Genomic DNA, 16,448 nt, shown 5'->3' on the forward strand with positions numbered 1-16,448 from the left:
AGCATCAAAGCACTAAGGTCGAAGCTAGTTTTATTAAGCAAAACCACAGGAGATGCAAAAAGAAAAGGAAACATACTAATAATAGATTTCCACTCTCAGTACAAGATAAATCAATAGACAATAAATAAATATATAGAAGACCTAAATAACATATTTAATAAGACAGCTCTTACAGACCTATACTGAACTTTAACCCTGATAATAGAAAGCATATTTTCTTCTCAGGAACACATAGTCTATTTACAAAAGTGATCAAATATTAGGTCACAGGGGAAACAATAGTAAGTTGCATAAGACAGAAAAATAACTCTCTGATGACAATGCAATAAAACCAGTAATTATTAATAAAGTATTTTTTAAAAAGCTGAAAGACCCTTCCTCCTGGAAATTTGAAAGCTGCTATTTAACTGGCACAGGCCAGAGGAGACTAAGGAGATATGACAACTAAATGTAATGTGATCCCCTGGATTGGATCTTGGAACAGAAAGAACATTAATGGAAAATTGAAAAATCCAAATACAGTCTGGAGTATAGTTCACAGTACAGTGTACCAATATTGGTTCTCAGTTTTGACAGATGTACCATGATAATCTAAGATATTAACAACAGAGGAAATTGGTTGAAGACTATGTGGGAACTCTGTATTATCTTTGCAACAGTTCTGTAAATATGAAATCATTCCAAAACAAAAAGTTTGTTTTAAAATTTTTCAATTGAAAAACACTGCTATCAAATAGCTATTAAGTACAAAGAGCTTTATAACCGAAATAACAGAACTTCTAAAAATTATTATGTTATTTTTGACTCAGATATTTATTATTCTCTAAGACATGACCAATGGGCCTACTTATCATTCATAAAACCTCCAAAAATCTATTAAACTTTCTAATGTCTGTACACTGAAATCAGTATTACAAGCCATATTATTAAAGAATTATGATAGCAAAACTGAGTGCTTGAGAGATTTTGACATAGAGCCTAATATATAGGTAAGAGAAGCCAAAGACTCACCGTTCCTCATTAATCTTTATAATTGGTTGAAACACTAGAATTCAGAATCTGTGGGATAAATTTAAATCTGTTAAGAGAGGAAAATTCGAAGCCTTAAATACTTTATCAATACAAGAAAATATTTTTTTAAAGCTAAACTCCCAACTCATAAAAGCCAAAAAAACCCACCACCACTACAACAAAAAATAAACCATGGGCTTCCCTGGTGGTGCAGTGGTTAAGAATCCGCCTGCCAATGCAGGGAATACAGGTTCAAGCCCTGCTCTGGGAAGATCCCACATGCCACAGAGTGACTAAGCCCATGCACCACAACTACTGAGCCCGTGAGCCACAACTACTGAAGCCTGCACATCTAGAGCCTGTGCTCTGCAACAAGAGAAGCCACTGCAATGAGAAGCCTGCGCACCGCAACAAAGAGTAGCCCTTGCTCGCCACAACTAGAGAAAACCTACGCACTGCAACAAAGTTCCAACACAGCCAAAAATAAATTAAATAAAATAAATAAATTTTTTAAAAGCTTTAAAATAAATAAATAAACCAAAATATAAGATAAGGAAATAAATAATAACTATAAAAACAGAAATTAATGAGGGAGATGACAGAAAAGCAGCATATCTAATTAGTAAGACAAAATATTAATTTTTAAACAGTAACAAAATGAATAGAACACTAACTTAATTGTAGGAGAAAGCACAAATACACAAAATTAATGCATTGGGGGAAATAATCACTGAAATAGAAGACTTTTAAAATAAGATTAATTTGCAGACCTCTATACAAATACATTTGAAAAATTAGATGAAATGGATAATTATGTAGGAAAATAGTTTTCCAAAACTGACTCATTAGATAGAGAGTTCAAAGAGATATATTGCTGTAGAAGAAATATAGAAAGTTTATAAATTGCTTGTATAAATTAAAATAAAAAGAACAAAAAAAAAACTTTTGAAAAATTAAAAAGGTGAATTCTAGACTCCCCACCTATTCTGAAGTTCTTCATTTTGATTCATTTTATTTTTTTCCTGGTACTCTCTTCTGCCATTTCCCTCCATATTTTTCAGCTTGGACACTGGTTCAGAAAGAATTTTCTCATCTAAATTTCTCTTTTTTGGCTTCAATTCATATTAGAAGATCTTCCAGTAACTTCATCAATAATGTAATTTCAGTTTATTGGTCTTACATCTAATCCCAAATGGCAAATATAACTTTCATATGCCCTTCTGAAAATCTTATTGTTGCTTAAAATATTAATTTGTTAAAGGCTAGAAAAAATTCAAATTCCAAACAAGAGACTTGGCTTTACATTTGAAATAGGTCTCTTCCCAATTGGACTTGATCAATGTCTTACGAACTGTCTTTGAATTCAAACCTGTCATGTTTCCCTCTGAACTCCTCCTAGAGGTACCATCTGATCTCTCCCCTCAGAAGCATTTCTCCTTCTCATAAACTGTCACTTGAGTGAGTAAACAAGTTTCTTTTTGGCATTTCCTCACTTTTGCCATCATTGTGATATTGGGTGTTTTTCTCTGAATTCCATCAGCCCTAGTGGAAATCACTGGCATGAACGATCAAAACCATTTATGTGGTTCACAATGAATTAAAGTAATTCTTATTTTAATGGGAATAATAAAGTACTGAATGACCTTTGTTATCAAATGATAAAAAATATTGTTATTGATTATTCTTTGATTATTTGATTATTCTTTGATTATTCTTTCTTTTGAGTTTGAGTATTTTTTTGTTGAGCCAGACTCTTAAGAAATAATGTTGGGGCTTCCCTGGTGACGCAGTGGTTGAGAGTCCGCCTGCCGATGTAGGGGACACAGGTTCGTGCCCCGGTCCGGGAAGATCCCACATGCCGCGGAGCGGCTGGGCCCGTGAGCCATGGCCGCTAAGCCTGCGCATCCGGAGGCTGTGCTCCGCAACGGGAGAGGCCACAACAGTGAGAGGCCCGCGTACCGTAAACAAAAAACAAAACAAAACAAAACAAAACAAGAAATAATGTTAATTGGACCGGTGCTATTTTTTCATTTATATGTTTCATGCTGTCAGCAGAACTTAAAATTTTAAGGAAAATCAAGCTTTTCTTCTAGAGGAGTTATAATGAATGCACAGATAACTCTGTATAAGATTCAGTTGAGACTGTGTCTTTTTAGCTGCAAAGAGGAAAATACAATTATTTATCATTTTTTCTTAAATATTCTCAATAGAATAAAAAATTAAAGATGCTAGAAAGTGTCCTGGTTTCATCTTTCACTCCCCTCTGCTATCTCTCTTCAATTTCCTTCTTTCTGTGACTTCTCTTTTCTTTTAGAGCTTAAGACAAATTTTGTTTTTCATCATTATCTTGGGTTAAGTTCTGTTGGGAAAGAAATGAGAAGCATAGGAGTTGATAAGCATAAAAATTCAATTCAAATAAAACTGGCTTTTGCATTTTTCAGTCTTCAAATAAGAGTCACAGTTAGGTTTGAGAGGAGCGTTCATTCTGCTGCAGTATTGATACCCACTTCTTATTCAGTAAGTATATCCTGTGTGCCAACCACTGGGAAGGGGTGTTGCTGGACTCTGGGGATAAAATGGTGAGAAAAACAAGACAGAAACCTGACCTCACAAAGTATAGAATCAAGTCAGAAGGTTAATTAAATAATCATGTAAATTAATGTAAGTTTGGAGCATGCTAGAAAGGAAAGGTAGGTGTCGTGATGAGCACATATTACGGGAGATCTGGAGCATTCCATCAAGGTCAGATGAGGCTTCCCTGAGGAAATGGCATTGTGCTTGAGAGTTGAAGATGGCTGGTAACTAGGCATGGGGTAGAGGATGAGCAGAGTATTTGGGTAGGGGAATGGACTGTATGAACCTTCTGCAGAAGGTTGGTGTAATAGGAGCCGTAAGAAGTGCTTCATAATATAACGTCACAGTGATGCATCCGTCATTTTGAGGGAAAAAATAGAAAAATGGGTCACAGTACTTAGCACAGAATAAGTACTAAATAAACTTGGGCTTCTATTATTATCATTTTCCATTTCAACATGCCAACTCCCACCTCTCTCCACAGCTGCAGCTCTCCCAGCCTGCTTCCAAACAGCTTCCGAGGATGACAGAACTGTACTCTCAGCCCCCAGGCGAGAACCCCTTGCGATGTGTATTCTAAATTCTGTGACATAGCAGAAGTCTTCCTTGAATACATAAAGTTAATGTATTGTTCATTTAGCAAATACGTGTTAAGCAAGTATGTGATTAACAATAAAGACAGCTAACATTTGCTGAGGATGTACTCTTGGACCAGGGATATCTTATGAGTTGTGAGCTCTTCAGAACAATTTTATGAGGCAGGAACTTTTGTGGCCACCATTTAGCAATGGAGGACAGAGAGGTTAAATAATTTCTCCAGGGCCACATACCTAGAAAGTGGCAAGGCTGGACTTGGAATGCAAGAAATCTGTCTCCAGGATGTGAGAGCTCCATACTGCCTCTTTGAAGACAGACAAGTCATTTGCTCACCTAGAGCTTACAACCTACTTGGAAAGAGGCAGGGAGGTGGTGGAAATTCAATAAACAAGTAAATGAATAAGCTGGATAATTGCCATTTGTGATTAGTTTTACAAAGCAATTAAACTGAGTGATGTGATGAATAGGGATTAAGGGTGGGCAGGGGAACACTGATTTAGAAAGAGTATTCAGAGATGACTTCTTGAGGAAGGGGCCTTAGAACTGATACTTAAAACATGGAAAAGAGACAGCTCTGTGAAAAGGGGAAAGATTCCCAGCAGAGGAAATAGCAGGTGCAAAGATCTTAAGGTAGGTCAAGATTGGTGCATGGGAGGACTAAAGGAAGCCAGAGCAAGAAGATGAAAGAGGAGGGAGATAAACCAGATCATGTAAGACCCTGCTGCCATGATGGGAGGTTTGAATGTCACCTGAAAAACAATGGGAAGCCAGTGGACATTTTAAAACAAGAACCGGGGTAAAAAGATCTGGTTAATATTTTTAGAGTTTCACATTAACTTTCGCAGTGGAGAATAGATTATAGGAGTCAAGAATGAAAGAAGAGGGCTTCCCTGGTGGTGCAGTTGTTAAGAATCTGCCTGCCAATGCAGGGGACATGGGTTTGAGCCCTGGTCCGGGAAGATCCCACATGCCTCGGAGCAACTAAGCCCGTGCACCACAACTACTAAGCTTGAGCTCTAGAGCCCATGAGCCACAACTACTGAGCCCACGTGACACAACTACTGAAGCCCGTGTGCCTAGAGCCCGTGCTCTGCAACAAGAGAAGACACCACAATGAAAAGCCCGTGCACTGCAATGAAGAGTGGCCCCCGCTCATGGCAAGTAGAGAAGGCTGCACGCAGCAATGAAGACCCAACGTAGCCAAAAATAAATAATAAATAAATTATTTTAAAAAAATGAAAGAAGAGAGACCAATTCAGAGCTACTGCTGTCAATCCATTGAGAAGTGGCGATGGTTTACATTAGAGTATTGACATTGGACATGGAGAGATGGAAATAAAGATATAAATTTAAAGTCTTACTCATGAATTGGATGTAGAGAATGAGGCCAGGGAAACCAAAGATGACTCTTAGACATTGGCTTAAATAACTACAAATGGTGGTCCCTCCTAAGGGAGACAAGCAAAGAGCAATTTGGGAACAAAAGTCATGAGCTCCACTTTGAATATGAAGACTCAAATACCAATCAGATCTTCAAGTAAAGGTGTAAAGCACAAAGTTGTATATGCAGTTGGACCCTAGGGCTAGAGAAAGAAATGTAAGAGTCATCGACATGTATGGTCTACAAAGCCATAGAGATCCCCCAAGAGGGTAAAGAAGAGAAGAAGGCTTAGACCATAGTTCCTCAGTACACTGGCTAGTTCACCATCCCTTTCTGGGTCTCAGATTCCCCACCAGTTCAATGGAAGCAAAGCAATAATGATACATTCTGTCTCAGGCTGAAGGAATTCCTTTTATTCATTCTTGATCATTCCTCTACATTGCTGGCGAGTAAGGAGATATTTTTATTCTTTTCCCTAACAGGTTCTCAAATAGGTTGAAAGATTGATGAGGGCTTTGGAGCAAAACAAAGAATTATTCTTAGAACACAGTTCAATTTTCCTTCCACTGAATGTGGCCTGCAGATAAAGCTCCAGAAAAGTCCTTATTCATTTTCCTTTCAGAATGTTTATGATAATGGAGCCAGGGATGTTATTAACTTCTTTATGTAAACCTGATGAACCTGAATGACATTCCATGGCTCTAAGGAGTAAAGAGGCACAAACCTCTGTATTTAAACCACATAATCATACCTGAAAACTCAGTTTCAGCACCAAGATTTACAAGGACCAAGCAGATGCTTTTGTCAGTCAATCAACAAGTATTTACTGTGCGCCCTTAGGGTGCCTGGTAGTGGGTGAGACTGTTTTTGTGAGCGAGCAAGTGGGTTCTCTGCTTTGAAAACAGAAATTTAATCTCTTTTTCATCCAAGCATTTCCCTTCAGCTTTTCCAATATGCCCTTTTTTGTGAATGACTAACAGAATAGCTCCTGCAAAGGCAGCCTGCAAATCCCAGGCAGAGGCCCCGAGTGGAAAGATGACTCATCTGCACCTGACATCAAAGCCTCTGCTCCTTTCAGAGGAGTAGGAAGAGAATGGTAATGGCCTGGGTAAAATGACCCAGATGCCCTCATGAGTCTGTGTGGGTCGTGACGGCTTACTCCTCCCCCGCCTGATGATGATTTCAACCCAAAGAAAGTTTAAGCTGTGAAAGCACCAACTTCATTGTCAAGTTGACTGGAAAATTAAAAACAGGAGTTTTTCTTCCTGTCGAGTAAGAGCCAATCTTTGTTGTTAGTTTTTTTCTCTTTGGAAAATGCTGAAGGAATGCAGTCCCTTTTCATAGTGTGTTTTGTATTGATTTGTGTCTTAGCTCAGGCTACTATATCAAATACCACCAACTGGATGGCTTAAAAAACAGACGTTTATTTCTGGGATATCCAAGGTCAAAGTGCCAGGAGATTCGGTGTCTGACCAAGACCACCTTTCTGGTTTGCAGATGGCTGCCTTCTTGCTATATCCTCATGTAATGGAAAGAGAGAGAGCTCTGGTCTCTTCCTCGTTTTATAAGGACACTAATCCCACCTGGGGGTTCACCATCATGACTTCATCTAAGCCTGATGAAGGTCCAAAGGCCTCACCTCCGAACACCATCACACTGGGGGTTAGGGCATCAACGTATGAATTTGGGAGGGACACAAACATGCAGTAAATAATAATTTACTTACAACATATTAAAAGTGATCATTTCCAGTTTGCCTTTTACTTCCTGATTTCCAAGGACTTTACCAGGTTATGCACAGAGCCATTCCACTATTTAATCACACTTATTCAAACAGAGGTTCAAGTGCACCAAGTAACCCCTGGGTCACAGTTCAACAAAGCTCTGACAGTCGTCAAAAAAGTCAAACAAATGTGCCCCTGGAAACTTTCTGGCCATGTCACAGTTCAGCCCCCTTTGATATTGGTCCTGGGGGCTCCCACCCAGGCTCTGTCATTGTTTAGTCCCCTGGGTCATCTGATCTATTCTAAATCCTTCTCTTCTTTCCAGGGAAACTAGATATCTAATTAACAGATCAAGCCTAAATTGATGATTGTTAATTGGTTACTTGGTCTTCCTCTGAAATCTCCATTCAAGTAACCGTCCACTCCAGCACCCACAGATCACTTGATTCTCTGAATTTCTATTTCATAAAGGTCTTTGCCACGCCTTTCAGCCTTTTTTGATACACTACTAAGTTTTCATTGTACCTTATAGTTTGTTTTGTGGCTCTTGAGAGAGGTAAACTTACTTTATCGTCATCCTAATTTTTCTTTTGTTCTTTTACTCAGAGCACCCATCACAATGCTTTGCACTAAAAGTTCACCCAATAAGAGTTTTTGAGGTTAAATATAATTTACATGATGGTGACCTCTGGAACTACAGTCTAATGGCATAAATCTAATAGCAGCATTTCAGATATTATAGTAAGTGGGTAAGAAAGATAATTCAGGGTAAGAAGGACTTTGGGGACCTCTTAACATATCCACATATACACTATGGATGTGGGAAACTAATTAATTTGATGCTAGTCCTGCCCCAGCTTAGGCCTCAGTGTAACATCGTCACCCAAATTCACACAGGACTGATTAGTAACAGAAAACCAGTTGTTAACATCATGAGAGAAGGACCTAGCCTATGCACGACAACACTAGCAGAGGACACTTCCTAGAGTACAAGTTTGCTAAGGAAAGCAAATTACAACAAAAAGTAGATGCCTGATGAATATCGGAAAAGAGTTAAACAGATATTCTCAACAAGCTTTGGAAAGCTGATGAAGTGCCCTGTCCTTCTTTAGACGGATAAAATTTTGGTCTCTTGAAATTGGAACCCCAATCTCTGGGAAATGCCTAGAGTCACCAAGACCAATTCTTGTTCTCTGACTCCTTTTTCTAAAGTTTATGTAAATCTGTATCTTCTGAACTCTATATCTGCATTTTATTTCAAAACTCTCTTCCTTTCCCCCTGTCTTTAGGGGGGTCATTGCTGTGCTGGTTGTTACTATTATCACTCTCATGGAGACCCTGACTAATAGACCCCTGAGGAACATCTGCCTGGTAGCCTCTAACCCTTTGTATTCAATGTTCAATCTGGAATGTCCCAAGTTTGGGTGTGTGTCTAGAAAGTGAATCAGTTACAGGAGTTCATCCTAAAGAGATCCAAACTCTTGGCATCTACTGGGGAAAAAAGGAAGAATCATAAATAATTACTAGAGTATATACATAACTGATTCACTTTGCTGTACAGTAGAAACTAACAACATTGTAAAGCAACTACACTCTAACAAAAATTTTTTAAAATAATAATAATAAATAAAACCACATATCATAATATCATTAAAAATACTGCAATTTTTCAATTCACATTCAAAAAACAATAGTATTCTAGCTATATTCATATATCATCCACGTAAGTATCTTCATCATAAAAAAATATTATTAGAGATCAGAAAAAGACAGGTGGTTCATGGTTATTATACGGGAAATCTTTAGGGAAAGAGCAGGCTCAGAATGAAGCATGTGATAAGTGCAGGAGGAATAAAGGCACTTATATTTTAACTCTATAAAATCAATGTGTGATGGTGTAATAATAATCTCAAGGTTTAATAATGTGAGTAATGTCACAGCTTGTGATAAAGCTGAGATTTGAACTAAGTTCTTGTCTGGCTCAGATGCTTCCCTATATTTCCCACCATGTGCTGGGCCCGTGGGTTGCTGCCTCTCACCTCCAGGAATCAGTCACTATATTTCTATTGACTTTCTACTTGTTTTCTGTAGGCATTTCATCTCTGCCAACATCGATGCTAAAGTGGAATAAAAATGAGCTATATCTGCATGAAATATATCCTACATTTTCTTGAATATTACCTCATCTTATATATTTATTTCTTCATCCCATTCCTGAAATACATCAAGTCGAATAAATTTCCCAATATGGTAAGTATAAACTGATGTTCCAACAGCCTTGAATGAACCTTCATTTTCTGTCCAACAATAGTTCCTACTGTTATTTCTCTCGTTCTTCCATTGGTGGAAGATTTGAATGTCAGTAACTCCGCAGGGCCACCGCTTCCCCAACCCCCAAGTTCTGAAACTCATCAGAGGCCCAGGCCCAGCTCTGGAATATTCCTCCTCCAAGATTCTAGGTTCCAATAACTCCAACCTCTTTCCTCTTTTCCGTAAGACTGTGAACTACCTCTGTGACACATGATGATTCCCTTTTAGCCTTTTCAACCTTCCATCCTGTCCAACAAATTCTTTATATTAAATTCTTTCTGCTAAAATGATGGATATCTGTTTTCATGACTGAATCCTAACTGATACAGTTATTGATACCAGAAATTGAAGTTCTTTCCCACTCACTGACTCACATTTGCTTTAGTAAGGTACCTAAAGTAACTGGTATTTCCTGTTCACCTAAGTCCAATGGGCACAATGTCATGATGTTGTAGACTAGTGTATTATTTTTTGGACTATCAAGATGATCAACATCTCTACATACTACATTGTGGCAGACAGTAAGAGAGTGAACACAACCCTGAGCCTATACTAAGAAGATATACTTTTGGGCCTGTCAGGTAAAAGCAAACTACGTCTAGTAGTCCTTGCAAATTGGCATAGGGACAAAAGCAGTTGTGAGGTCAGTCACTGCATACCAAGCGCCAGGGGCTTTCTGATTTGCTTCAGTAAAGATACTACATCTGGAACAGAGGCTACAATTGGAGTCACCTCTGATTAAGTTTATAATAATCCACAGGCATTCTCTCACACCTCTCTTCCTTCTGCATAAGCCCAATAGGCAAGAAAAATGTGGATATAATAGACTTTACCACCCCTGTGTTTTACAAGTCTTTGAGGTCATTTTGTGAAAGGCTTAGGGAAAGACTTAGAGTATATAGCTGTGATTCTGTATGTGTGTGTGTGTGTGTGTGTGTGTGTGTGTGTTTAAACCAATCAGTAATGATATTTTCTCAGCACTACTATGTATCAGGCACTGAGCAAAGGATGAAAAGATAATGAGACAAGAGGGCTGACCTCAAGGAGTGTTTTTTTCTGGAAGAGGCAGTCCAGTAGAAGTACATGTACACAGATAAACTGTAATACAATCATTAAGAGGGTATGATGATGTACAAAATTAAGTGATGAGGGACTACTTTATATAAGAAGAAAGCTACCATTTATAGAAAAGATCCTTGAGAAGTCTGTAAATACATTATTTTGGAATTGTCTTGAAGCCAGTGTTAGTAGTATAATCCAGGTCTTCTTGATACAGTAGGATAGTGAGCAGGATTCATTTTCTTTTTTTAAATTAAAATTTTTTTAATTTTCTAAACTCTGTCTAATGAACTTACACTTGTTTTATAATTTGAATAAATCTTGTTTAAAAATCCTCTCAGGGAATTCCCTGGTGGTCCAGTGGTTAGGACTCCACACTTCCATTGCAGGGGGCATGGGTTTTGATCCCAGGTCGGGGAGCTAAGATCCCACAAACCATGCAACATGGCCAAAAAATAAAATAAAATAAGATCTAAAAAATAAATAAATAAGATCCTCTCAAAAGAAAGCCCTATCCTATTTAATAGCTACACAATAATCCTCCTTCATATGTAGTCCCCAAAGCCAGATATAAGTAATGGTGGTAATAATGATGCTTGTGATGATGATAATCCAGTTTCACTACTTACTTACCAGCTGTGTGATCTTGTACTCTCTGATTGTTTCCTCACATGTTAAATGGAAATGATAAGAATATCTACTTAATAAGACTGTTGTAAGAATTAAATGCACAAAGAAATACAAAGCCCCTAGAAAAGTGTGTTCCACATAGTAAGAGCTCAGTAAATAGTAGCAATAATAACAACAGCAACAAAATAATTGCAACTAGCATCTACTGATCACTCACTGTATACCAGGCACTGTGCTAACCATCTCAGTGGATAATGTCATTTGCTCTCCCAGCCAGATGTAACTAATGAAGATGAGATTTTAATTTCAACTGCCTTAGTGACCCACATTCACAGTCTTGAATTAGAAAATTGTGCACAGGTATGAATAATTCATTACTCCATTAGCTACTCATGTCTATAATTCTTTTCAGTCTTTCTACTTAGAAAACAATAGGACAGATCACATCGTCACACCATGACCTTGGACGTTTTCCCAAAACTGAACAAAAGCTTTGGACTCTTTCAAGGCAACACAGACTTGCTTTTACAACTTGCCCTTTGGAATAGGGACTGACTTCAGCATGGCCCTTGGTTAGCAATCTCACTGCCAAGTGATCTAATTACTGTTGTGGTTGTATTTACACTCGTTTAATGAGGCTTCAGTGACCCAAGAAGGAGGAGGAGGGGGAAAGGGGGGAAAGGGAGGAAAGAGAGAAAAGAGAGGGAGGAAGGAAGGAAGGAAGGAAGGAAAGAAAGAAGGAAGGGAGGGAGGGAGGGAAAAAAAGAAGGAAGGAGGGAAGAAGGAAGGGAGAAAGGAAGAATGAAAGAAAGAAAGAGAAAGAAGAGAGAGAGAGAAGGAAGGGAGAAAGGAAGAAAAGGAGGGAGAAAAATGACAAAAACAAACAAACGAAATCAGCTTTGAATATGTTCTGTACTGCAAGTCACAGGTGGAGGTATTTTTTAACCTTAAATAAGGATATCTTTAATAAAATGCTTCTTGCTCCCAGTTTATCCAGATAAAACCAGATTAAAAGAGACAGGCTCAAATGGGAGCTAGATGGAAACCCTGAGATAAACTTTTGGCAATCTCTCTTAAAAAATTGCCTGGGGCTTTTGAAGCTATATTCAGTCTTCTGAGTTCAAGTCCACATCATAAATACAGTAACTAAGAGGAGCCTGATGTACCTGATACGCAGGCTGCTGAGTGTCTTTGAGGGGTATAATTCTCACATCAACACCAGTTATTCTTATTTTTCTTATTTTTCTGTGTCATTCCCTCTTCAGGGACAATTTTAAGTCATCTGTGGGTAGACAGTTCAGCCAACTACAAGTAACTTTTTCAATTTTTATAAAATAGATCCTATACAATAAAACAAATGAACATAAGGGCACCTTATTCTCCTTTTTTGGGGTATTCTTCTCTCTATTTGCATCCTCCCTTAGCATCATAGACAAACTCATTCATCCCGGAAAAGACTGTGTGCTGAGTACATACTCATCCCTTCAGAAAATATTTAGCATCCATTGCCATATACGAAGCCTTGGTGCTAAACTCTAGGGGTAAAAGGACAACCAACACAGAGCCCATGGTCTCCAGGAACTTATTGTCTAGAGATGAATACAGATAAATAGACAAGCAGCATGAAAGTGCTAAGCCAGGGATGTACTAGAGAGTAAAGAAGTACCCAGCCTGAGTATATGAGTGCATTACTACTGAGTACGGGGAATCAGAGGAGGCCTCCTGAGGGTAACATACAGGCTGAGGTAGAAGGAATTTAATATCAGTTCTTTATTCAACAAATATTTATTGAGCCACTTATCTGCACAACCTTAGGGATACAGTAATGAATAAGACAGAACCCCTGCCCTCAGGTAGTTTATTGAGAGAGACTGACAATAAATAAGTAGATAATAAATATATACTAGCACTTTAGGTACTGATAACTGCTAAAAGAAACTAAAGCAAGGTAAGGAAATAGAAAGAATTTCTGAAGAAATATAAGTAAGGTAATAATATAAATAAATAAATTTATTTTATTAAACAATAATAATTAAAATAATAAAGAAATAGAAAATGATGGAAGAGTCAGGAACAACCACTTTGAGTAGGAGACATTCAAATATAAATGAGTAAAGTGAGGAAGTCAGACAGTTGGCGCTTTTTTTTAACATTCTTTTTTTTGTGTTTTTTTTTGCGGTACGCGGGCCTCTCACTGTTGTGGCCTCTCCCGTTGCGGAGCACAGGCTCCGGACGCGCAGGCTCAGCGGCCATGGCTCACGGGCCCAGCCGCTCTGCACCATGTGGGATCCTCCCGGACCGGGGCACAAACCCGTGTCCCCTGCATCGGCAGGCGGACTCTTAACCACTGTGCCACCAGGGAAGCCTCTTTTTTTTTAATTGAAGTACAGATGATGTACAATATTATATAAGTTACAGGTAAACAATATAGCGATTCACAATTTTTAGAAGTTATACTCCATTTATAGTTCTTATAAAATATTGGCTATATTCCCTGTGTTGTACAATAACAGATAATTGGCTCTTTATTGACAAATGGTGCCTATAACAAACAAGCGTGGAACCTCTGTGGAATATAGCACTGAGCTTGTGTTGCCCACATGTCCAGGAGGCTTAGCTGGGTGTCTGCTGATGTTGGCTGGGCTCCATCACAAATCAGGGGTGAAAGCCAATATGGCCACAGTAAACCAAAGGGGAGAGCAACCTGAGAGTAGAGACGTTGGGTTGAGCCAGGTTCATGCAGATGATGATGAAGAATTTGAACTTGATATATGTGTGATGGGAAGCTTCTGGAGGCTTTTGAAAAAAGAAGTGCCACGATGTGATTATTATTTCAAAAAGATCACTCTTATTGTTACAGGATGAACTGTAGTAAAGCAAGAATGGAAATGGCCAGCTAAAGGACCTTTATGATCTCCAGGCAATAAATTTTGGTGGCTTGACAGACTCAGATATAGAGAACAAACTAGTGGTTACCAGTGGGGAGGGGAGGGAAGGGCTATATAGGGGTGGGGGAGGGGGTACAAAATATTGGGTGTAAGATGGGCTCAAGGATGTATTGGACAACCCAGGGAATATAGCCAATATTTTGTAATAATTTGTAAATGGAAAGTAACCTTTAAAAGTTGTATAAATTTTTTTTTAAAATTTGGTGGCTTGAACTAGGGTAGTAAAGGCAGAGGTGACAATAATAGTCTGAATTTTTAAAAGCTTCTGAAGAGACAATTGACAGGTCTCAGAGGTAAGCTGGAGGTGAGGGAGAGGGATAAGCAAAGTCTAGAAGCAGATTCTGCAGGCTGGACTCACCAGTCAGCCCCACAGCAACATAGATTGGGTTCCCTTCTTAGCCCCTCTGACAGTTGTCCAGAGAGGTGACATTGCCCCTCTCCTCCACTCTGACAGGGGGCATCAGCAGATTAGACATAAAGCAGAGTGGCCCTCACCCCTGATTGCCAGTGGGAACACTGAATCCACACCCAGCAGCCTCAGGGTCAGCAGTCTTGGGATTAAACCCTGTCTCTACAGTCTCTGCAAAACTACTTCACTTCTTGAGTCTCAACTTCCTCTTTACAACGGAAGTAATGACTGACAGCAGCAAGTGCTGGCAAAGATGTGGAGCAACAGGAACTCTCATTCATTGCTGGTGGGAACGCAAAATGGTGCAGACAGTTTGGAAGACAATCTGGCAGTTTCTTAAAAAACTAACATACTCTTACTCTACAATCTAGCAATCACACTCCTTGGCGTTTACCCAAAGGAGATGAAAATATAAGTCCACATAAAAACCTACACATGGATGTTTATAGCAGCTTTACTCATAATTGCCAGAACTTGGAAGCAACCAAAATGTCCTTCAGTCAATAAATGGATAAATAAATTCCAGACAATGGAATATTATTCAGCATTAAAAAGAAATGAGCTATCAAGCCATGAAGTCATGGAGGAAACTTAAATACAAATTACTAAGTGAAAGGAGCCAATCTGAGAAAGCTATATACCGTATGAGTATGTAGACAAAACTACAGAGAAAGTAAAAAGATCGGTGGTTGCCAGGACTGGGGTAGAAGCAGAGCACAGAGGACTTTCACGGCAATGAAAATATTCTGCGTGGTATTCTAATGATGGATGGATGTCTTTATAAATTTGTCCAGGACCATAGAATGTATAACACCAAGAGTGAAGCCTTAAGTAAATCATGGACTTTGAATAATTATGATGTGTTGATGTAGGTTCATCCTTGGTTAAAAAAAGAAAAATGTACCATTCTGGTGAGTGATGTTGATAATGGGGGAGGCCATGCATGTGCTGGGGTAGGGAGTATATGGAAAACATCTATACCTCCTTTGATATTTTTTTGTAAAATGCCTAAAACATAAGAAAATTAAATGGGGGTAATAATGTCCACTTTGTAGTGTTCTTGAACACTAAGTGGGAAGACTGTGTGGACAAGCACCTACCATGGTGTGACCCTCTCCCCATTGGAGCATCAACTTTACATGAAGCAAAGGCAGCATCCTCCATGAAGCATTAGTTCTCTGGGTTGTGAATAAGTACTTTCTGGAAAAAATGTTTCTATCACTCAAATACAATTAGGAAACACCAAATTAAAAGGTCTCTTTGCAGTAGGAGTTTCCCAAGCCTGCAATGGGCTCAGATGTACTGTGACTCTCCACGAGGGAGGAGAGACTGCAAAATTTCTGCATGTTTCTAAAGCATTTTTCATCACAGGACCTTATTTTCTTGAGTATCTCCTGCAGAGACTTGGATGTTTCACACCTAGGGGAGGAGCGGAGTAAAAGCAGAGTAGTCCAAGGACCCCCAGTAAATACTCAGGAGAAAAAACCATTAACCCACTCACCTTCTCTGCAGGAAAGTGGGTATGATGAGGTCCAGTCTCAGACTTCAAGCTGCTGGGAAGGGTGGTTCGGAGGAGTGGACTCTGAGGCCAATTCCAAGAGGTCAAATACCAGGGAAGGTTCTGGAGCCATACGGAACTGGGAAGAGAATGCAAGCAAGGAACCTGTGGTCAGAGGTCAGAGATCAGAGTTGGAAAACCCCACCTCTATGGGCCCCAAAGCTGGGGGTAACAAAAGAAAAGAGGGAATACGGAGCCAGGGATGAGCACAGGTCGACAGAGAGGGAGCGATGTTCAGTCTTGGCTC

Source organism: Stenella coeruleoalba (genome assembly GCF_951394435.1).
Source record: "Stenella coeruleoalba genome assembly, chromosome: 6".
In the NCBI taxonomy this organism is placed as follows: domain Eukaryota; kingdom Metazoa; phylum Chordata; class Mammalia; order Artiodactyla; family Delphinidae; genus Stenella; species Stenella coeruleoalba.